Below are 23,716 nucleotides of genomic sequence, written 5' to 3' on the forward strand. Positions count from 1 at the left end.
AGACCAGGTGGTGGAATTAGGAGCACTACCTTTTTTTGGGGGGGGGGAATCACCTGACCCTGGGCTTTTATTTTCTTTAACCAGAAATTTCCCTTTACTAAAAGCAAGTTCTCCTTTAAGTAGGAGGGGTGATTTCACAAACTAGTCTTTAAAAAAAAAATGGCGGTAAGAATCAGTGGTTCAGGTTTCATCCTGCTCCATCCTTATTCTCCATCCAGAGTCACTGTAAATCAAACGTTATTTTTGGTGGGAAGAAGCTGGGAAACGGAAGTGTGAAGATCAAGCTTGCCTGTGGCCTATGTGGCTGCGTTGTGCCCGGATTCTTGCCATGCCACCCAGTGGCTGGGCCATTCTCTGTCATACTAATAAACTGGAAGTAGGCACCATCAAGGATCAGCACGAGGACCCCTAATATCATATATTGTTTGTGGTTCCTGAATGCGGATATTCGCGTACGTGTGTGTGTGTGACCGTGTGTATACGTACGATTCCTGGTCGTTGTCTAGAGAGAAGGGGACCAGCTGTGGCGCAACAGCCCGTGCGCGTATGTGATCACAACTGGGCATCGAGGGAGCCCGAGGGCCCGCTCCTTCTGTTCCCGTCAAGACGCTTCCCGGAAGCCTCCGTCTTCCAGTCTCATCGTGCCCCGGCTTGCTTTTGCCACAGCGCCTCGGGCTTCCCGTCCCGTGCGGAGGCGGCCTCGGAGCTGCTTGCCTCCGCCCCCACCCCCGACAACTTCGGCCCTTTCCGTGAGGGAGAGGCGGCGGAAGAAGCGAGCGCCGCGCTATTTGCCTCGCCCCGTTTCTCGTTCTTCGATGCCGCCGTCGGTTTTGCTCGTTCACGTTCGGGCGTTTCCGCCGCTGGCTCTAAAACGGCCGTGGCCGTTGACAGGGAGGGGGAAGCGAGGTGTGTTTATATCCGCCGGGGAGGCATCCGTCGTTCGCTGGGTACACTTTCTCTCGCCCCGCTCTCTCGCGGTTGGCTGTTTTACCACTGCCGTGGATCTCTCGGCCTCCGGGCCGCTGAGCTGGGCGGCTCAGGCTGCCGCTCGGCTCGCGCCGTGTCCGCGTCGGGAGGCGCCGAGGCCCGTGGCGGCCCCCTCCCCTGCCGCTCGCCTGCCCCTTTCAGCCGCGGCCCCTCAGCCCCCTTCGGGCATTTCCGTGGGGGCCGTTCGGCTCTTTCCGTGCGTCGGAGAGAGGGAGGGAGGAGAGCCGAGGCATGCTCGGCGGCGCTTGCTCCCTGGCTGGCTCCTCTCTCTCCCTCTCAGTCGGCCGCTGCTGCTTGCCTGTCGCCGGGGCTGGGAGAGCCTGAGAGAGCGTGTGTGTGTTATGTGAGTGACGCGGCGGAGGTGTAGTTTGACGCGGTGTGTTACGTGGGGGAGAGAATAAAACTGCGGCGAGAGCCTAGGCGCGAACGAAAGCAGTGACGGAGCAGCCTGTAGCCGGTAAGAGGAGAAAAGCACAGAAAAGCACGGAGAGCGAGCAGGAGAGAGACAGACCAAGAGAAGAAAAACGGGGAGGGGCGGCGGCGGCAGGAGGGCCAGCAGCGGCGGCCGCTGAGGCGGGGTTGTTTGGCGGGCGGGTGGCGGGGAGAAGAAGGCGATCGAGGGGAGCGGGCGGTGGGAGATCCGGGCCTCGGCCTGGCGCCGCGCAGCAGGAGGGGCGCCGCTGCTGCTCCCCCGCCCCAGCTATTTTTGTTCCGTTTTTTTAATTTTAAGATGGAACCTCTTAATTTCTCTCCCTCCCCGCTCCCGCCCTTTCCCTCCCTCTCAGCCTCCTCGCTGCCGCCGCGCCGCCGCCGCCACCTCCTCCTAGCCGAACCCGGCCGCCGCCGCCGCGCCGCCGGCCCCGCGCAACGAACAAAGAATAATGGCGGATGGAGGCGGCGGCGGCCGGGCCAGGCAAAGCGAGGCAGGCGGCGGAGAGAACGGCGCTGCCGCCGCCGTTGTGCTTCCACCGCAGGGAGGGGGCGGCTCGGCTGATGTCCGCGGGGGGAGTGGTGGGGAACAACACACGACCCCCTCCCCTCTTCTGCTCCCCTCACGCCACTGAAAGAGGGAAATGGCCTCAGGAGGGCCTGCTCCAGTGCCCCCCCTTTCCCTCCACCTTCCTTCTAAAATGTGAGGCAGCCCTCCCCATCCCTTCTGTGGGGGTGAGGTGCTTGGCCGTAGTCGTGCTGTGTGAGGAACGCGCGCGACAATAAAAACGGATCCCCACCTACAACAGACGCTCCTTTTCTGCGGTGGTGTAATTGTGGAGCGCCTGTCTCGCTGCCCCATGGAAAGGAGGGAAACTCGTGCTTTCTTTCTCGCTCCCTTTAGTGTACAATATTCATCCCCCAAAAACCTCTTGTCCCTCCTCGGGACTCCCTGTGTGGAGAGTAGAGACTGATCTAGTGCCTCCCCTAACTGTGCCACCCCCCCCCCCGTGCTCTTTTCTCGGCCTCCACTTAGCCGCCCCACCCCAGAACACTGCGTTTTCCCGCCCCTCTAGCCAGGAAGATCCCTGGCACTGTCAGCAGGGACGAAGGGGCAGCCTAGCCGCTGCTGCTGGCAGAGCCTTGATGCTTGGACCTGCAGCCCCAGAACCTGCCACCTGGGTCTAATGCTCTTCACAGCCAGATACAGGGTCATTTGGAGGGCGGGTGTGTGTGTGTTTTAAGCAACTATTTTATTACAAAAGGCATGGCTTTAAAGTTGTGCTCGAAAAGTGCTTTGAGGTTGAAAGGCCTTCAAAGTTCCTTTTTAATAAAATATTTTGGATCAAAACTGTATTCTTGAACACTTTGTTTTCCTCTCAGCTCTGTGTCTGCATATTATGAAAGCCTGGGCCCATTGAAAGCAAAGTTGTATCATCTTCAGGAAGAACAGGTTTAATCCTCCAGGCTCCAGTTTCACTTTTTTCAGTTCATTTGTTCAGCGCTGTGATGCATGGCCACATGCTGAGGAGAGTTGCATTAAATGATACAATTCTGGCTTTATTTGTTTAATATGTAGAGTTTATTAGTATAGCATCAGTTTACATGGCACTGGCAAAGTAACATAACAGAATGGCCCCTTACAACCAAGGGTAGTAAATCTGGGGAGAGAGGAGAAATGGAATGAGTGCAAGCAAATATAGTTAGCACGTACTTAAACTTCATTTCAGTTGTGGATGGGGATGAGCACAGCAATCCTGAATGGGTTTGGGAGTTTTGTGGTGAGCAGTCTTCCACTTCCAAAGGTCTGCTAGCTCTCACCAGCCAAGGTGGGGGCGGTATTTTCATTTCTGTTTGCTGGCAGAGTGTTCTTTTTGTAAAATTTCACTCCCATTGAAACTAGTGGGAAGGACATTCCTTATGCTTAACGCTGGTGTAAGTGAGGTAGCCAATCCAAGGGGACATCTGTTTCAGGATTTACCACTGGTGAAAACATTGCTGGTGGTAATTCAGTGCCCATGGAGCTTTCTGGGCTGGATAGGCCAACTCACCAGCAGAGAGGCTGTCCTGCCTCATCCCAATCCCCCTCAGCCAACCTTCTGTACCGGTTAGGATTGCTCTCTAAAGGGGTTAAGCCAGAAGCATTTACGAAAGAGGTGGTTTTTGAGATGGGCGTTGAAGTTCTGGAATTTTTATTTGGTGTTCTATAACATAGGATAAGTTAACAGAGTAGGCCACGAAGTGAAATGACTAAATTTTGCAACGATAATGCATTTTATTAGCTTTCAGGGAAATTTACTTGATACTGAAAACACTGAGGCTGATACCACTTTATTTTTTCATTACATTTCTATACTGCCCAATAGCCAAAGCTCTCTTAATGAGAATGTTGGGGAGGTTTCATCAAACTTAAAATGCGAATTAGTTACCATTGTAGACAACATTCTGGAAATTCACTGCAAGTAGCGGATTTCATCGCATGGAATCTATGCCGCCCTGAGATCTTGATGTTACAGGGCGGGATGCAAATGTTATAAATAATAACTAATGAATACACAAAATTGGAAATCTCAGTCTACAACTCCCTCTGATGTTTGCAGCTCTTAAAGTTCTAGTAAGTTTTCAGCCAAACGTTAGACTTGTTTGTTTTTCTGGCATTTGCTTTTTTTGATTCTTCAGACTATACCGAAAATGCAACTATTTCCTGTATTTCTAGAAAGAATTTTTACTTGCTTATTAAAAAAATAAGGTTAGTTACTTTAAAGCAACCTCTGCAGAGGCTTGGTGGCACTTTAAAAACAAACAGATGGCAGCATATTTCTCATGGACTAAAGCCCATTTTTATTAGTTACTGTGGGCTGTATTCAGTGGTGGCTTTGCCTTCACAGAAAGCATTTCCGCTTGTGCAAGTTGCTATCCTCAGTGTTCACTCCTGCCCACTTCAGCCTCCCTTTCCCACTGAAAAGCTGCTCCTGAGAGTTGAGCAACCTTCTGGAATAGAATGGGGTCTGGCGCAGAGGGCTGCAGCAGGTTGGGACTGGTGAAATTTGGATGTCAAATCCAATAGTGTCAAAGGCAAATCACCACTGGATGCAACCCATGAAATGCTATCCTCAGTTGGCAACTATATACATTGGTATGGGGGGGGCCCTAAGTGGGCTAAAAGGTCGTGAAATGTAACATACAATTACTGACTTTAAAAAAAATTAAAATCCACAGGAAATACCTTTACTAGGGCCAACCAAAATGCCACTTTGTGGCATTTTGATTGGCCCTAATAAAGGTTCGCCTAACTGGATTTTGGATTTTCTTTCCCTCAAAGACCACCATGGCCACCTTTGTACTTTAAAAAAACCTTATTTTCACCTATTTAAAGATTCTACAACAGTTACTCAACTTCCTCCAAAATCACCTTCTCCAATAGCCATTTTAGGGTGCAATCCTATTGGGATAGGTGGCCGCCTCCAAACTCGGAGGCAACCGCCTATCCAATGCAGGGCAGGAGCAGTGCGGAGGGGATCGTCCCCTCAGCGCTTCAGCCACCCTGCATTTGCAGCTAGACACCTCTAGCCATGGGAAGTCTGAGCAGGGGCGGGGCGGACACTGGATGATGCATAGGAAGCATCGGAACGGCACTTTGGCCTGCTCCGAGGAACCAAAGTGCTTGTCCTCTTACAAGTGCAGGGCTGATCCGCACTGCCTATGAGGCAGCGTGGGAATTGATGGAGGTCGGTTCTCAGGAACCGATCTACGCTGTGGCCGCATAGCTGCTGACTAGAGGTCATAGGATTGCGCCCTTAGTCCCTTAACTCTTTGGAAGAAACTTGTCAGAGAAAAAAATATTTTAAAACCCTTTTAGATACCTAGTATAGTGGAAGGAGGAAACTGTCTAGACGTATCACTATAGTAATTGAAATCCCTGCAGTCTTGAACAGAGAGGAGGAGTTAGTTTGTCTGAGGGCCACATGTTTAGATCATTTGATTCTTCTGTCAAATAGATTTGTCATTTATCCATATCTTGGGGGTTATCTTCAATACTTTAGAGCTGTCATTTGCTTTGGTTAAGTTAGTGGCAAATGTTCATATCCCAAACACCATATACCTAGTATGCATTCAGTGATAGCTTTCTTCACACTGCGAATTCATTTGTTTTCAATTGTCTCTTGATTAGATACCTGGGGAAACTTGATAATGTGGTATATCTAATAAGTGTTTGACACGCCCCACCTCCCAGTTACCAACTGAAGGGCATTCAACTTATCAAATTTCAAATATCTTGATTGCCACTATGTTGTAGCTGAAGGTCTTTCACGTGACCTAATTCTGTATGGATCTCAACATGGGGAAAGAAGTTGTTGGAATCTTCCATCCTTTTGCTAAATGCAGATGTTTCTCATGAGGCAACATCCAGTGAATTAATTTCCATTGGATTGCCTATTTTGTAAGCCATCAGTTGCCTTCAGGCCACTTTTACTTAAGGGAAATGTCTGTGTAATGTAGGAACACAGACCACTGGCATTAAAAAGGCCTTGGAAGGATAAGGCATTTTTGGCAAGTTATATTCTGGAATATGGAGCACTAGTGCAGGAAACCTGAACCAGTGTTAGAGTGGTTTTCCCTAGTACCGCTGCAGGTCTGTAATGGACCATATGATTTTCTGGTCTTATAAAGGAATACAGTCCTTCCCTGATCTTACATTTATTTTCTGCAAACTTTGCCACTTTTATGGTTGACATTTCCGTGTTTTCTAGGCAATCTGCAGGTGTTTGAAATAATTATTAAATGTAGCACTTAAGTCATGCATAACAAACTAATATTGGAAAACCTGACCTACATACTTTTTAAAAGCCTGGTCCTCTTGTCTAATAGTCAAACTTTAACCCCTTACCATAGGATCTACTTTTTTAACTGTATATTTTCATCTTTCTCCTCGCAGCCCAAGATAACCCTCCAGAAAAGTAGTGTTGCTGGTGTGACCCACTTGTGGGTTGTTGACGATCAGTGTTACAGTCCAGTAGGTTTCAGACTTTTTGCCTTCTGGAAACCGTCGTCTTGGCCTGCTTGCCAAGATTCTGGGATATGCTAGAGGGTGCATAGAGTTGTAACCAGACTTGTTAGTCCCCATTGTTGCCCTAAATGAATTGACTCTAAAATAGGTGTTTCTCTAGTTTCCCCTCTTAATTTCTGCCTGCTCAAATCCACCCTCCCTCCATACCATCCATTCCATGACGTAGCATGCAGAGAATCTTGCATGCAGTGACATATATGCAGCCTTCTGCTTTAAGCAAAAATCTTTGTGGTGGTGGGCACGTCCAACACTTGTCACTGGAATAGGAAATAGAATGAAACGTCTCTGATCCCTCATAAAAGCACAAATGGAAACACCATTAGAACAAAGTAACACCTCTTCCCAAGTCAGGTTGGGATGATGGAAGGGGGAACAATCACCCTACAAATCCCGTGTGAATCAGTGAGTGTCTTTTGCTAAAGGGCATTCAACCCATCTTTGTCTTGGTGTCATCTGCTTCAGGATCTTATCACTCCACTGAAATGTGTACACTCTTTCCAGATGTCTTGCAGTGTTCGAATATTGCCTGTGACAATTTTGAGAACTACTGCCCCAGAAATACCCAGCACTTATACCTTCCCGATAAAAAGGAATATTGGTAATGCCGATAAGCTGTCTTTAAAAGAAGCTTATCTGCTATTGCTCATCTGTTGGGAAACCCCTAAAAATGCTAGGGTTTCCTGAAATACCAGTCACAACCACTGCTCTTGTTAATACATTTTAACAGGCGTTATGATTGTACTCCAATCAGGATGATCCAGCTGCATATCTAAGCCAGTAAACATGCATAATCACTTGGAAGTAAGTTTTTTGAGCTTCGTGAGACTTTGTGTAAATATCATAGGGTCATACATGTTCAACTAAAAGTGATTACACTTGTATACAAATAACTTTTAATTAGAATTGCATTCATAGTTGAACTAAATACAAACATTTTTATATCCATGGATGTCTTTATGGCAGTCTCTGGTTTAACTTGATGTAGACAGAGATACATGATTCCTTTAGTCCTATTTTAAAATATAGTGAATGTGAGCATCTTTTTGTTTGGTTTCTAATCCTTATCGATATACAGTACTGAGGTTTTCAGGTTTCTCTGCAGACATTTGAGCTAGCACTCTCCAATAAAATGAAAGCTGGAATTCTTATTGAGTCAGTTTCCTACATACTTGGAAAACGCCGCATTTTCCATTTGGCTCAAATTTCAGTAGCCTATAGTAGGTTTTCATATGTGGTGCTGGAAAAAGATACTTGCCCACTGGCAAGTTTTCTTTCTGTGGCTTCCCTAATAAACCTGTATATGTAGCATACATATTCACGTAGTTTTGTAAGTTGATTATTTTTCTTGCAATCTGAAACTGATAAGGAATTCAGTTTTAAGTTGTTTTTGTTCTTATTGGCTGTATTCAATTCTATCCCTGAAGAGATATAGTGATCAAGTTTTTCTCTCGTTTAGCTGATTTGGCAACTATATATATAATGAGAAAAATACTAAAGTAAAAAAAAAAGTGTTCTTATTCTTAAAACTTCAATTCTGAACCCATTTACTTGGAAATGTCATATTGATTGCAATGGAATATGGCGCCAAATAAGCATAATTTAGATTTCAGTCTTTAGACACATTTAGATGTTAAACTTCTTCCTTCTGCAAGTTATCTCAGCTTCCATCTCTGTTCTCGGACATATGAATATAACAGCATGTGAAGTATACGATCATGGTTTTTCTGCTGCACCAAGTAGCATGATTGTGGGTACATTCCTTCACCCTATTTAAGTTCATGGAAGTTGCTGTTTGCCAATAGCTTTGACTGCCCAGGTCCCACAATAGAGATGTGAACATGCTGATAGGCCAGCCACAATGTCACTTTTTTAAACTTTTATTCGTGTATATGAAAAGTATAGGCATATTAAAATCAGTGTCCCATGCCAGATTGATTGTAAAGTGACAAAGAAGATGTGGTGGATGGCACCCTAAAAAATAAGGCCATTATTAAGGTCACATATCACTGCATGGCAACGGCTAAGCTAGTTTCAGGAACTGTCACATCTCTGAAAATAATGAACTAATTTGGACATTAGTATTCCAAAACAGTATTCACCAAAATGAAGATAAGCAGCTACTAGAGTAGCAGTGGAAATCTATCTTTGGTGGGTAAGGTGCTATGAGGGCTCGAGTGATAAAAACACAGGAAATTACAGCTTTTGATTTTGCTGTACCATATTAACTATCCCACATAGCTATTTGAAGCCCATCACAGACTTGGTATTTAATCCATTCCCTATAGTTTATACGGAATGGCCATATCAGATTGATATTTAAAAAGTTATGACCATAAATAGAAGACACAGTTATACCACTTCATATACATCCAGGATATGAAAGACTTGAACTGGGAAGAAGTGTAACTCCTGATCAGGTCTTACTCTGTACCTGAAAAAGGGCACTTATTCAGAACATATTGTGAACATAAAACAAACTAGAGCACTGACATTTTGTATATTTTAATTGTATTAGGGATGTGCATTAGATTCGGCCAAAGTTCGAGCCAAATCGGGCACCTTCAGACCTTTTCTGGTGCTTCCTGAGGTGAAGTGGGCTTCCCTCTGAAGTGACCAGAACCAAACCTGGCCCCTGCACAAGGCTTTGTTTGCAATTTAGCTTTGGAAAGGCAGATGGTGTGTCTCCAAAAATAGAGTATTTTGCATTTGTTTCTCTAAACACTCATGGGGGCGAGGGGAGTGAGTGGTGATTGAGTGACTTACAGGTCCACCTTCTAATTGTAGGCACATTTTACCAGGGGCTCTCCAATCACCATGCTTTGGGGGAGGGCAAGGATACAGCCATGAGATGGTCATTCGTTGAATACTGTCAGGCTTCTCTATGAAAGTAAACTGATTTTCAATCATAATAGCTCCCTAGCCACTGCAGCTATTATTCTGAAACTTTGAAAGTTTCTTTCTGTATACACCTCTATAATGTGGGGCTTTTTCATACGAAATCCCCCCCATTGTGGGGAGGGAAGAGAAAGAGCATGACACACGCACTCAAATTTTGAGGACTCCTCTTCCACATAAACTGCTGCACCTATCCTTCTGAAACTTCGCAGTTTTACCTAGGACCACCTCTGTGCTGCTTGATTTTCAGAGGAATGGTCCACAAGATTTCTGAATCTCAACTTGGGTCCGCTATAGAGATGTAAAATTTCTGGAAATGTTGAGGCATAGGAAAAATTAATTTTTTTCCTCGAGGGTTTTAGAAAAATTGAAAAATGAGCAATACTTTTGTTAGCGCTCTTTACAGATCCTAAAGTCACTTTGTTGCTTTAAGACAGCCTTCCCCAACCAGATGCCCTCCAGATATTTGGGACTTCAGCTCCCATGAGCCTCAGGCAGCATAGCCAGTGGTCAGGAATGCTGGGCCTTGTAGTCCAAAACATCTGGAGGGCACCAAGTTGGGGAGGGCTGCTTTAGGAAGATAAAGCAGCCTTTCTATTCCTAAAGTTATTTTATGTTTGACTTACAATGATAATTTTATGAGCAAACTATTTTAAAACTTTTAAAAGTAAACTCAGTTACTTCAGACAACTAATTATTGTCTGAATAGATTAGAACTACATTAAGGGTGCAATCCTATGGGGATAGGCAGCCGCCTCTGAACTCGGAGGCGACGTCTATCCTATGCAGGGCAGGAGCAGCTCGGAGGGGATCATTCCCTCCATGCTTCTCCTGCCCTGCATTTGTGGCTAGACAGCCGATTTCAGTTGTCTAGCCGCGGGATGGCGGAGCAGGGGAGGAGGCTGCTGGGCAACACACAGGACATGTCATACCAGCATTTCCGCCTTCCCCGCCCCAGAACTCCCCATTTTGGCTGCTCCACGCTGCCTGTGAGGCAGCGTGGAAGGGGGGGAAGGTCGGTTCCCAGAAAACCACATATCCTATGGCCGTCTAGCCAGAAGGATTGCTCCCTCCATGACTGCTACAGCATCAGAAACACAGGACTCTATAGAACAAACCCAGGGTGTCAAGAATGCACATTTACTGTGAAGAATACCCAATGGTGACCCTACTCACATGCTGGGAAACTGAGCATAAATGTCTATCAGTAAAATACACTTTAGATCAATAATTTTAATAAGGAATTAAAGAACTAACTATGCTGGGAATCTTATAGAGAGGATTAAAATACTTTCCCCCATGGTTTCATTATTTCCAGACATTTTACATTTCTAGTCTTTCTATAAAAGTGCTCTTATTACATAGTTTTTAGAAATCATTTTGCGGGGAGTAAAGGCTGGATTACAATATATAAATACTTGTCTTAAATTCTAAAAGAAAATATTTCATAATCCAAAGCTGTTCAATTTGTGTGTGTGGAGGCAGGGGGGTCCTCAGGGGAAAAAAATGGGAATAACCTGGGTTTTCTGGGTTTTTTCCAGGCCTTCACATTTCTAATACAGTACCCAGGTCAAAAACCTTTGAATATGTACAAGTAGAATCAGGGCATTTTCTGAAGTGCGGAACGGGTCCAAGTCCTCTAGACTTGTATTTGGGATGTCACTTGTATGGGCACAGATATGAAGCTACAAGTAGTAGGTATTTAACATCGCAATATTGGCATCATGAAGAGAGCTCCCCGCCCCCCCCCCCCCGAATTCATGAAAACACTGTGAATGTTAGCATCGCTTTACCTAGTTTGTAATTCCTGTACAGATACATTATTGCCATCATATTTTTCTTTACTGCCTTTAAGGCTACAGCCTTCCAATAAAAGGAAAGCTGGAATACTTATCATTACAGTAGTCCATGGCCTGCAAGAAGTGTTATCAGGCTTGCATTGGTTGCTCACCCAAGTCTGTACATGTTTATGACCTCCAAGGGTGACTACTACTAGTTTCTCCAAGTTAAGCAAACAGCAGCCTTACGAAGTATGCTTGCGTGTTTCAATGAGAGTGAGAAGGCTTGTGTATTATTTGCTCCATATATGATGTACTAACCAGGAGGTAATTGCTAGGTTTATTCCTAAGTAACTGAAAGCCTACTTCTAAGCAGTGACTAGGTCTAATTCTGTAGAAGTGAGTAATCTCCCTCTAGTGCAGCCCAGGGAGATAGGAAGGTACTCTTGCATAAATGCAAAAAAGTACATGTATTTGCAGGGCAGAATGAAAATGCTGGTGAATTAATACTGTCAATGACCATTGTTAATCATCCTCTCTAGCAGTAGAATACATGAGGATAATTTTGCCCCTTGCTTTCTTGGAATGGTTCAGTATTAAATGTGCTATAGGGAGAGTCCTTCCTTTTGAGAAAGAAACTGCCTCACATCTGTCTTAAATGTGTTTTTGTTAACAGCAGCATCCTACCTTGCAAATACTGGATTGCCGAGGAAGAGCACCAAGAGTGCAATAATACCAACCATATATCTAAGAAGTGATTACCTGGTTTTCATGGCCTTTGAAATTATTAGTCTGCTTAAGCCTTTTAACTGTTGTGCACAGAACAAATAAAGCATTGAGGCAGCACTCATGATTTATAAGTATGTACACTGTCTGTTGCTGAATGTTTCAGTGTCTGGGATTTTCCTATTTATGTCTCCTTCCTGAAATTTTAACTCTGTTTTTAATTTGACCCTTTAACTTGTGACTCGGCATGTCACCCATATGTTGACCACACAGATGCTTCGCCAGTTTGCAAATGTTCAAGCTCTACTCTAACATACTACCTCTCCTTTGGTGCTTTGCAAACATGAGAGTTATATTAACTAATGTCTACAGGGCTCTTAATTACACACATGTTCTTATTTATGGGTCCATAAAATATGTAGGGTACAATGCAGCCAGTGGTAAGCACTTCATAGTCCTGTTGATTTAATTTAAATAGGATGACTAAACACATGTTTACATCCCTCCATTCTAGAAATGGGGGTCTTTAAAGTGCTTGCCTTTTAACTGCTTTGTACCCTGCACTGCTAGTAGGTAGGCATTTACATATACAAGGGTTGCATCCAATAAGAACAGCCAGTCCACTGATCTGTAGAAAACTGGTAAGAGGATGCATGCTGCTTATTCACTCTTTCCCCCCGAAACACTTCTCTAATTGGCAAGTTTGTCAAAGAGGGCGTGTCATCTCATATTGTGGTGCTTCAGTCATATTCAAGGAATGTTTTCCCATTGGCTCTGCACGCGCACTTTTAACTACAATCTGTTGATTTCTGAAGATTTGATGAAACAAAGTGTGATATCCTGACTGTACTATACTATTGGCTGACAATTTTTTTTTAAAATGGATACACCTACTCCCCTATATACTTTAAAGGTCTAGGCATACTTTTTGCTCAGAGCCCTACAAGTTCTTAAGAGGTACTGCCAAGCGCATCATAAAATGTTCAGCTTCCTGTGTGAAAGTGGAGGAGACAACAAATACATCAACAACTGCATTTTGGTGTGCTACCCATAGCATTTGTAAAATGTACATGCTTGCAATCATAATTGAGTACCACTAAGATTTATGTTCTTCCATAAATTTCACTTAGATAGCTGTGCCAGTATGAAAGGAAGATTCTAAGTTGTGTTTATACCAGCCAGTTCTTTTCTTGAAGGAGGAAGAAAAAGCTATCCTTTGTTCGCCTCGTCTGAGAACATTCTGCTCCGGGTCTTTGTAATTATACAATTTGCACCTGCAAAGACCAGGGTAAGAATGAATACTTACTTATGGAATACTCAGTCTTCCATAAGTAGGGGAAAAGTTGGGTGTTTATGCATTAGTATCTCCATTAGCAAGAAGGGTATCTGCTTGCTGATTAAATCAGTCTTCCAACGAATTGAAAAAAGGCTGCAGTTTCTTTCTTGATCCCATTTGGTGCTCAGCTGTCAATGGGTTGGGACTCTAGCCTGTCATTTCAAATGTTAAACTGGAGTTCTCCCTGCCAGCAGATCTGTTCATGAGCAAGCACCCCAGTTTGCCATATAAAATGTGTGTGCATGCTGGGATGCTTACTTAGAAGCAGACCCAATAATCCTTGTGATGATTGGACAGACTTCAAAGGAAGTGCAGTCCTCATTACCCAGGACCTCCTATAGCAGCCTTCTCTAATCTGGTGCCCTTCAGATGCTTTGGACTCCTATCATTCCCAGCCAGCATGGCCATTGGTTGTAGTCCCACACATCCGGAGGCCATCAGGTTAGGGAAGGCTGCCCTACAGTCAACTCCCAAAGTGGATCATTAAGTAGTGATTCCACCTAGGCTTTGATGCAAAGTGTAAAAGCTTTCCCTGGCCCACATCCCTGGGACAGAAACCGGAGCGAAAATGCCATAAGTGGAACAAGGAATGATGTTGCAAGATAAGGCTTGGGAACTACCACAACGGAATGTTTTTTCCTGTTGGAGGTAAAAGGAGCAATCCTGTAGCCACGAGACACTGTCTAGAGGGCCAAAGGCTTTTTCAGTTTCTGAGAGCTGAGGCTGGAGCCAGGGCTCTGATCACCATTCTGAGAAACCATGCTCCCTGTCCCCTCATAGCTGGCACGGTTCTCTCCACGTCGACTATGTCTCCATGTTTGGAAGCCAAGTGTAGAGGTGGCAAAAGGGGGGTGGAGGAGGGGAGGAGACCACAGAAGCCACTTTACGCAGCTTCCTATGCGCTGCGCAGCCTACTTCCTTCCCTGAAGCCGAAATCGGCCATCTAGCCAAAAATGCAGGGCCGACAGAGCATGGAGGCAGGGATCATTTCCATGCTACAGTCACCCTGCCTCGGATACTCGGCAGCCTCCAACTTAGGAGGCTGCCGACTATCTCAGTAGGATCGCGCCAAAGTTGCTTTAATTTGAGTCACATTTTTTAAAATAAATGGGACTATAACAATGTAGTTTTCCCTCATGCCATTAAAAAGCAGGTGCAAATAACTGCCATTTATCGATTTGAATTTCTGAAGTAAAATTACTGACAAAATGACATTCTGCTAATACACCATTTAAAAAAAAGCCCCACCCTCACAAAAACAAAAGTAGCAAACAAAAATGAAGAGGTTCTAGGCAGATTAAATCAATTTATTGTCATCTGGTGAAAATGAAATACCGACGTCTGGAAGGTAGAGTGTAAAAAATACTAACGTTAGAGAAATCATAAAAATGCTTCTTCATTTACATAGAAAAGCTTCCTTTAACTCAGTGTATCTAGCTGGGGAACACTGGGAATTGTAGGACTTTTGCTGTCTAAGCATGCATAGGATTGTGCCCTACGGCCGCAATCCTATACACACCTGGGAATATTCCCATTGAATTGTACAGAACTTTCCAATGAATTGGATTGCATTGTAACTAGGTCTAACATGCTTCTGTCCAGATTATTTAATATTGACCTCACTGCTATGTAAGAGGCATTTAGTATTTACATTAAGAATAATGTAATTTTTTAAAATCCTTACTATCCACCCTAACACTGTAGGTTTATTACTAGCTGATATGTCTGCAAACAGTTGAATATTGCATTCTGTCCATGGCCTTGCACCACTAGCATCTCTTCTTGTTTCTCCCTGCAGCCTATTTCATTATACATTAATATTGCTCATTAACACTGCATTGAAACAGCAGCTTACTTCATGGCCAGTATACAATGCTATCTTATGCATGCTTACTCAGATGTAAGTCCCACTGAGTTCAAAGGAGCTTACTCTCAAGTAAGTATGCATAGGATTGCAACCTTAGTGATGTTAATGTTAAACTGGAAGGTGAGGAAAAGGTACCAAAAGGAAGAGGTACATGCAAGGCTGGAGCTTTGGCACTACAGTGCCTGTTTTGGACTGTGCTACCTTTGCTGATCCTGCTAGACGCTTGTCTGCCATCTGGACTACAATGAACAGCACAGAGATCACTATATGGTTTATGGGTGTGCTTGACATTCAAAGAAGTCTCTGTCTGGAAGCAAGCTGAAAGAGTTTATCAGAGGAGGAATAGTGTGATGAAATACGCTTTGTTGCATAGTTTGTAATGCAGGGGTGGGGAACCTGTAGCCCTCCAGATGATGTTGTACTTTGACTCCCATCAGCCTCAGCAAGCATGGTCAATGGTCAGGGTTGATGGAAGTTGTAGTTCAATATCTGGAGAGCCACAGGTTTTCCATCCCTATGTGAAATTTCAGGTTTCTATAGGATAAGGAGGGGCAGGTTGCAATCACCACAGAGGCAAACAAAACAATATCTAACAATATTTACTTCAGAATGTTTGGAGAATAATAACATGAAGAAAACAATTAACGATGAACCAAATACATTCAACTCTTATTTCAATGCACAGTTTGCTGTGAAGAGCAGTGCGATTGTTGCTGGACCAACAACAGTTGCTTGTCCCAGTCCTCTAGTCCTTGGGTGCCTGTCCCTGTGTGGAGGTGCACTCTTCGTTGAGCTGCCGACTGTCTCCTCCACCACGCTGCTGGCTTCTCTGTCCCTTCTTCCCTTCTCCCCTCCTTCACCCCCTTTCCGCCTCTCCTGCCTCTCGGCCACCAGCCGCCCTTTTTCCTGTCAAACCCCTCCCTCCATTCCATGCCCCTCCCACTTTACTCAGCCCACATTCCAAGGCCCTTAGAGACAGACATTACACCTATTGTGTGTCACTGGTTGAGGATGGGAGACTGTTTTCCCTTTACCTATTCCAAACTCTGAATATAGAGATAAGGAAGATTAAAGACGTAGATAAAAAAATTGCTTTTATTACTTTTGTATAACCAGAAAAACTACCAGCTGCTCATCCGCCTTAGTATTCGATCATATGTATTCCCAGCCATGTTCAGTCATCATATGTATTCCCAGCCATGTTCAGTATGAATTGATACCCAATCAACATCAACATATATCAAAATGATTGCAGCACTTTAGGACTGAAAATCTGATTTACCTATATAGATTTAAAACCCAGTTCCCAACATTCTACCTTACTCTCCCAACATCTTGTCCCACTCTAATGTTTGCATCGAGGATGATGGTGTGCAGATAAGAGTATGTTTGATTCTTAATGGCTAGGGTTACCTAACGGTATCCCCGAGTGCACCCTTTACTGTCCCCCATATGATGGCTATCCTTCATTCCAGTGGAGAAAAAGTAAGCACCTGCCTTTAATGTTTTGTCACAGTTTATCACTTCTGAAGCTGGATAGTTCATCCACAACCAGCAGGAGCACAGTGATGGGGAGCAATGTCCCTTCTGAAGTTGTGAAGGAGGGGCAGTGTTTTAAAGACCTTCTTCCACTCTCCTCAACACCAAGAGACAAGTTTGGGCGGGGAAGAGGCAAAGTAAACACTGCTTCTTTCCTCACCCACATCCTAAACAGAGCTCCCAGTTGAGGTGGGGGGTAATTCCTTACTTCCTCTATGGAGGCCATGCTTGGTTTTGGGAGAATGGGATATAGGGCCAGGTTTAGTAGGGCTGGAATTCTTCATCCTTCTCTGATCTTCCTCCATCATATAGTAATACAGGAAACTGTCTTGTATCAGCTCATTAGACTATTAGTCCATCTAGACCCATTTTGTCTCCTCTGTTTGGCAGCAACTGTCCCAAGTTCTCCACAGAAGTCCTGCTCCCTGATTAACTAGAGATGCCAGGGATTGATCCTGGGATATTATGCATATGAACCTTGTGCTGTACCACTGAGCTGTTGTCCCTTCCCGAGGACCATTTGGGCTTACAGGGTTGTTGTGAGGACAAAATGGAGTGGAGGGGGATCATATACACTGCCTTGGACTCCTTGGAGGAAAGGCAGGATATAAATTAACAAATATTGCTAGTGTATATGTAAAAGCTGGCTTGGGGAGTTCCATCATTATCTTATGCAACTTTCCCCCAACCTGATGCCCTCCAGGTGTATTGTACTACAACTCCCAGCATTCCCCAGCCAGCCATGGAACCCAGGATGTGACCTGGATATATGAGGGGTTGGGGCTGTGCAGAATCAAGCTCAATTCCCAATGGTTTCATAGAGTACAATGGGATAAAATTACAATCTGGGACCAAGGTGTGAGGGACTATAAGGATAGCTGCCCTGAGAGTTCTGTGAACTGAAGGGTGACATAAATATTATAAATAAGCAGGCTTAGCCACCACAGCAATGTTACCCTGATTATACCCCCTTTTTCCTTATAATTAAATGTCTGCCATACTCTCCCATGGGAAGATGAAAACATAGCACTTGAGGTCAAGATTAGAGTGGGATCAAAAGCTGCCTCCAATCCCCAATACGGTAGGTCTGTCTCCACCAAGAATTCTATAAAGGATGCAAGGCTTCCCGAAGTCCAAAGTCGTAGTGATAACCTGTTTGGACAAAGATACCTTGGTATATACAACACATTGGTCAAGTGTAAAGATTTTGGTCATGCACAGCCAACCATGACCTAACATATGAATATAAAACCCAAGTATTACCAATCATCGGTTTTATCCATCGTTGACCTACTAGGAACATAGCAAAAGTTTTTCAAGTGATGGGGTATTTTTAGTATGCTAGAATTTACAGTATATCCAATGCTAGTCTTTTCAGCACATGTGGAATTACATGTGGAATTTGATACCTGATGTGTCTCCTGAGCCCTTTTCTATCCTTTGCCTAATGAAAAAGTATATACTCCTTTGCTGGCAAATACTTTTCAAAACTGCAGCTAGTGCCTGCCAAAGAGCTGAGTGTCCAAGAGATGGAGTTTCTCATACGTGTATGACTGTGAGCTGTCTTTAACTGTGATTAAGGGTTCAGGATTGAGATGTGGGATTGTATATCCCTCCTCCTGCCCTCAGCATCTCCCCTCTTAAATGCAAATTATCTCAGCTCTTTCCTTTCCTGCTCCCTGTAGCTAGCATCCAACCTTAGTTTCAAATCCTAGGTAAGGAGCAAATGTGATGGGGAAGTGAGGACACAATTCCATGATCCAGTCCCTGATAGACAAAAAAGGAAAAAGGAGAGGTGAACAACAAAGCTGATGGCAAAGGATAATTTTTAGAAATGCATTTCAACGAACGTCTTCATCAACTGTGCAACTGTAAACATCAGTAGACAAAAACTAATTCAATGTAACAACAGCAACACCATTCTGAAAAAGACACATCGATAATAGAAATGATTACAAAATGGATAGACCAGACATTATTTATTTTATTTGTGATAATTGTATACTGCTAAATCTAACAAAATCCCTAAGCAGTTCACATTATACAAAATTTAACTTTTGATTCAAACATTAGGAGGGCATCTGAAATCTTTTTAAAGGTACTATTAATAACAGATTTCTAAAACAGGTAATTATCAAATAACATGTGAATTCCATGTATATGTGGTATGTAAAAGTCTGATATTTCTGGACTAAATAGGTGTGCTGAAAATATTCAAGTCCACTAAACTCTATAAGCCAAAAGAAAGGGGGTGACTATATATAAAGCATGCTGTGCGAGGGCTAGCACAAAACATAAGAAGCTTCCTTAGATCAGATCAGACTCTTTGCCTGTGTAGCCCTGTATGGTCTATGCTGACTGGTAGCAGCTTACCAGGTCCTTTTCACTGGAGATGCCAGGGCTTGAACCTGGTATTTTTGGAACGAGAGTGTGTGCTCTGCCATTGAGTTCTGGGCCCTCTCCAAAGCTGAAGCAGAGTGAGACGTTCCTAGTCCATGATGTAAAATAAAAGTTAAAACAGGGTGAGCTCAAATTCCAAAATGTGACCAAAACATCCCTTTAATACTGTTTTAAAACCTTAAACCCATCAATTATCCATGCTTCTTTCCATCTGGCTGTGCCCAGCAAGAAGAAATTACAAATTCTACATGTCCATGTATGTTCAGAGTAAAGATTTTGAATTGAGAACCTTTGTACTCAAAGGTTCTCAATTTTGTAAGGAGAGTTGCATATAGTGGTTTTCATAATTTGTTCTGTTAATATAATTTTTGACTCTTGGTGATGTAGAATTTTCCTCTGCTTCAATAGAAAAATATTTTATGGTATGTTTGTGTCATGTCTCCTTTTGTAAAATCTTTGCTGATATAGTATGCGGCTAAAAAAGTGAATGTTACTAAGAATGGCAATATGCTGTATTATTTTTTAAGATGTTATTTCAGTTAACATAAGCTGGACACATATAAACAAGTAGTGGCATGTAATTCCACTGTTGTTGCAATGGGGTACAACGAGGGATTGGGGATTCCTGGAACCTCTAATGCACCCACTTTTTCCACTGGTGTCACAAGCCAGACAGATGTAATAGCTCTGTCTCATGAACCTTCCCAGCCCAGTACTCATCCCCACTCACTTCTCAAGTCCTGTGCTATGCTTGCTGCTCTGCTCAAACCAGCAAAGATACCCTGGAGCCATATCAGTGCCAGTGAGAAATACATGAGAGATACAATCTGAAATAAAGTGAGGTCAAGCACAGCATGAAGAGGCAGTAGCCCTGCAGACACCACAGCTGTCTGGTTGAGAGTATCAACAGAGGATCTTGAGCCAACTCTTGCCAGGAAGTATTACTTCAAAGTGCACAATATGGACAATTTTTATTGGCACAGTATTTGGGTTTTCTAGGCACAGAGTACTGCCACCACTTAAGCTGTAGTCAGCATTATGCTACTTCAGTGGCAATTGGAAAGTGTAGTCAGATTTGTTAAAGTAGGTATCTTTGTGCTTTGTCTAGTTGGAACAAAGTCATTTTAAGGAATGATGTTCATATGGGAGATCTAACATTTTTGAATGCTGATAAATCCTCATCTTAAAATGTGCAAGCTTTTTCCTAACCATATATTTTTCAGTTACAGTTTGAAGCAGCTTGCTTGCAAGTAGTTATATTTAAGCTAGTGAGGTTTTGTTTGTGGGTAATTAGTCCAAGCATGGTAATATTTTGGATAGTAAATACTCAAAACATAAGAATAAATGTGTTTTGTGTGTGTATGTGGCTTACATTGGGTTGTACTATTATTTCATTCAGTCAGTAGGAACTAAAACATCAATGTCTTGCTAAGTATACGTTCTTGAATCTGTTTGCCTTACCTCCAAGTTAATAAATTGAAACGTTGTGATTTATTTTGTGAGATCAACAATGCAACACTCTCCACATTTATTTTATATTGTAATGCGCTAGGGGATTGGTGGCAGGCTCTAACACCTTTTGGCTCAGCTGGGGCATGTCATGGAATGTTTAATAATATTCTGTCTGCTAAGGGAAGTTGTCAGCCACGGAATCTTTGTGTTCAGCTTTGTGAGTTGACAAAAAGGTCATTTTGCCTAAGAAAAATGCTTGCACCTGCTTAAAGGCAGAAGCAATATGGGCAAGCAAGCTCAGTGCTAAGAAGTCTCAGGAGGCAGACAAGCTATACGTATACCTTATTGCAATTAAGCCAAAGAACGTGTACCTGAAGAACTCCACTTCCCCCTTGCTTTGTTGTTTCCCTGTGTCTATTTTTGATAGTAAGCTCCTTGGGTAAGGACTTGTCATACCTGTTCTTTTTAAAGTGCAGTGTACATAGTTGGTGCTGTGTAAATAACAATATAGCTAAGGGTTCGATAACTCGTGGTAGCTGGAGAAAAGGGGTTAGGATAAACTAAAAGGTAGGGGACTGAGGGCCAAAGTAGACATTACTTTAATTACAGTGTTCGCAACCATGTCTAGCCTTTTTAAAAATAATTAATAGCGGGGTGGGGGAGGTTCACATTTTAATCACAAATGGGAGCTTTTTTTCCTAATGCGGATTACTGTGTGGGCAGTGCAGTTTTCTTCGGGGTTGTAGCTGTGGAGGGAAGGGTAAAACCTCTTCTCTGTGCATGTTACAGACAATCCTGATGAAAATCGGGATAACCCCTCCCTCCCCCCCTCCTTCCTGAAAAAAACCCCCAGGCATGGTTGCTAACCATGCTGTTTAAGTAGTTTGCCCTAAGAAAACAGTGCTATAGTTGAAAGAGGTAGCCAAGGAGAAAGTGGGTCTGAAGCAAACCTCACATAGGGCCTAGAAAAAAGTAAGACTGAGCTAATGGGAGGGGAGGGGAGGTGGAATATTGTGATTAATAGAGCCGGGGGGGGGTGTCATACATTTTCCAGGTCCACACCTTTTGGGGCTCCTGTACCTTCAAGAGTTGCATAGGGTGGAAAAGTCTGCCTGGGAGGGCTTTTGCTTATCACAGCAGAAAAACTATACTGTTGCAATTCTTTTATGCAACTATTATATGTACAGAGGCTTTTTCAGGGCATGGACCTTGAAACCCCAAAAGGGCAGCATTCCCCAGGAGGCCTGTGGGCTAAAGAAGCTGAGAGGAGAGGCAATTTCTGAACCAGGTGCTCTGGGCGGGCCCCCTCCACGAAACATGAAAAATGGGAATGTTGGGAGGCGGTAGTGGCACTGGGCCTTGTTTCATATCTCCCTCTTTCCCATTGACCCACCATGGCACTTGCAGTTTTGCCTTTTCATCTTGAAAAGTCAGAGCTGCTACCACAGCAGAAGGTGGTGGATGAGGCAAAGAGCAGTCCAGACATCAAATCCTTTATTTCTTTCATTCAGAGTTATAACACACACAGCCTTACATCTCTGCTGTTCTTAAAAGTTTCAAAGGTAGACTTGCTTTAATCTTTTAGAATGACCTTTGCACTCCACTGTTCAATAGTGCTCTAGGTTCTCCTGGAAATTTAGAGAAGTGGCTCCAAAATATGACAAAAAGGCTTTGCAGGAGCATCCCTTCAGTGGAGTTTCGCTCATGAGACGTTTCCACTGGCGGAAGGAAACTGGCAGTTTCTAGCAATTCCCCCTTCCTCCTGCAGCCCCCACAATCTGGAACAGCGTGGGAGATGGTGAAGGGGCTTGCAGAGGGGAGAGGGGTATCAGTGAAAACCATCTTCGCCCTCTATTCCTCCAGCAGGAATCTGCTCGATTGGAGTCCCTTCTGCATATGGAAGGAGCTCTTCAGCTCGCAGAGCATTACTTCAGTTCCAAGCCAGCATCTGTTAATGGTAGCAGCAGTCTTTTGTAGTCAAATACAAATTTGCACACTGACAATTAGTTTGTAAATAAACATTTTTAATTTGGATGTGTCCCAAATTGGATTCTGATCATGTACTTATTTTAGCATTGATATTTTGATCAGTAAGGATTTCAGTACTTATTAATCACAAAGTAATTTCCAGTGTTGAGATGTAAAATAAATAGTGACTGACCTTACAGTATTCCATTACCATTGAGTGAGGCTGCAGTCTTATGCACGCTTTCCTGGGAGTAAACCTAATTGAACACAGTAGAACTTAACCTCCAAGTAAAGATGCATAGGATTGTGCTGCAAATGACCCATCAAGCACAGTTGCCTTTTTCAAAAGATAATGCTCCCCTCTCCACATGCACATCCCTACTTCTGTTTTGGGTCTCCTTGCTTCCTTTGCAATTTTGGTTTAAGTGGACAATTTCTACATTCCTTCAATCAGCACTTTTTGTGTTTTTCCTGCTTTTTCAGCCTTTTATGGCCATTTGAGAAAGGGCTAGAACAGCATTTCCATCCTGTCAGACTGGGAAAAATGAAAGCAATATAATGCTTAACCAGTTATTTTCATTTATACTTTATATCAAAATTTGATTCTGAAATATTTGGGGCTGGTGCTTTTCAACTATTTAAAAGAAGAAATGAAGGAAGAAGATGCATAAAAACTATGTGATTTCTAGGGCTTTGTAGATTTCTCAGTCATGGAGTTATCAGCCTTGTTCATGCTTAAAGTACCAGCATCTCCAGCTCTTGGAGGCATCAAATCCCGTGACTCTTGTATAATGTCAACCCAGAAGTGTGAAACAAACTGAAATGAAGTGATAGCAACAATAGAAATTTCCTATAAAGGTGAGCATTTTCCTCCTTGATTATCTGATAACCTACCATCACTTAGAAACAGAAATAACATATATGCCAATGATTTGTTCTAGTATTAATGCACATTGTGCAATAAGAAGTGTGTTCAACATATTTCAGGGTTTCCTTTTCTCATTAACCTTTTTAGAACTTGCCTTGTCCAAGAATGTGTGGTTTCGAAATTCAGTTCTTGAGTTACAAAGGTAAGAACAATGAAGTATTTGATAAATATGTTTCTAAGCAATCAAGTAGTGATGCTGGGTTATGCTAACAGTCATACTGTACCAGAGGAAAAGATAATAATATTGATCTAAATAAAATTATCTTTAGCACCACAAAACTAAATCCTCACTTTCTAATTTTATTTGAACCTTTAATCTGTTCAAAATCTTTTCTAAAGCAAT

The 23,716-nt window shown here is 43.3% G+C and overlaps 1 protein-coding gene across 4 annotated transcripts in view; it reads left to right on the plus strand.

Annotated features, from left to right (window-relative positions):
* The first annotated feature begins 1,190 nt into the window (after positions 1-1,190).
* CREB1 (cAMP responsive element binding protein 1) overlaps positions 1,191-23,716 on the plus strand; it is a 67,528-nt gene continuing 45,002 nt past the window's right edge. Inside the window, exons 1-3 of one of the 4 annotated variants that reach the window (XM_084818769.1) lie at positions 1,191-1,444; positions 23,135-23,303; positions 23,461-23,515. The gene's annotated coding sequence lies outside the window, so the exon portion shown is untranslated. Of the gene's footprint in view, positions 1,445-23,134; positions 23,304-23,460; positions 23,516-23,716 lie in introns of those variants that run through there. The other 3 variants (XM_084818759.1, XM_084818741.1, XM_084818749.1) reach the window with 3 other exon arrangements.

Source organism: Heloderma suspectum, chromosome 1 (assembly GCF_057233095.1).
Source record: "Heloderma suspectum isolate Gila_16-S chromosome 1, 16-S_ref, whole genome shotgun sequence".
In the NCBI taxonomy this organism is placed as follows: domain Eukaryota; kingdom Metazoa; phylum Chordata; class Lepidosauria; order Squamata; family Helodermatidae; genus Heloderma; species Heloderma suspectum.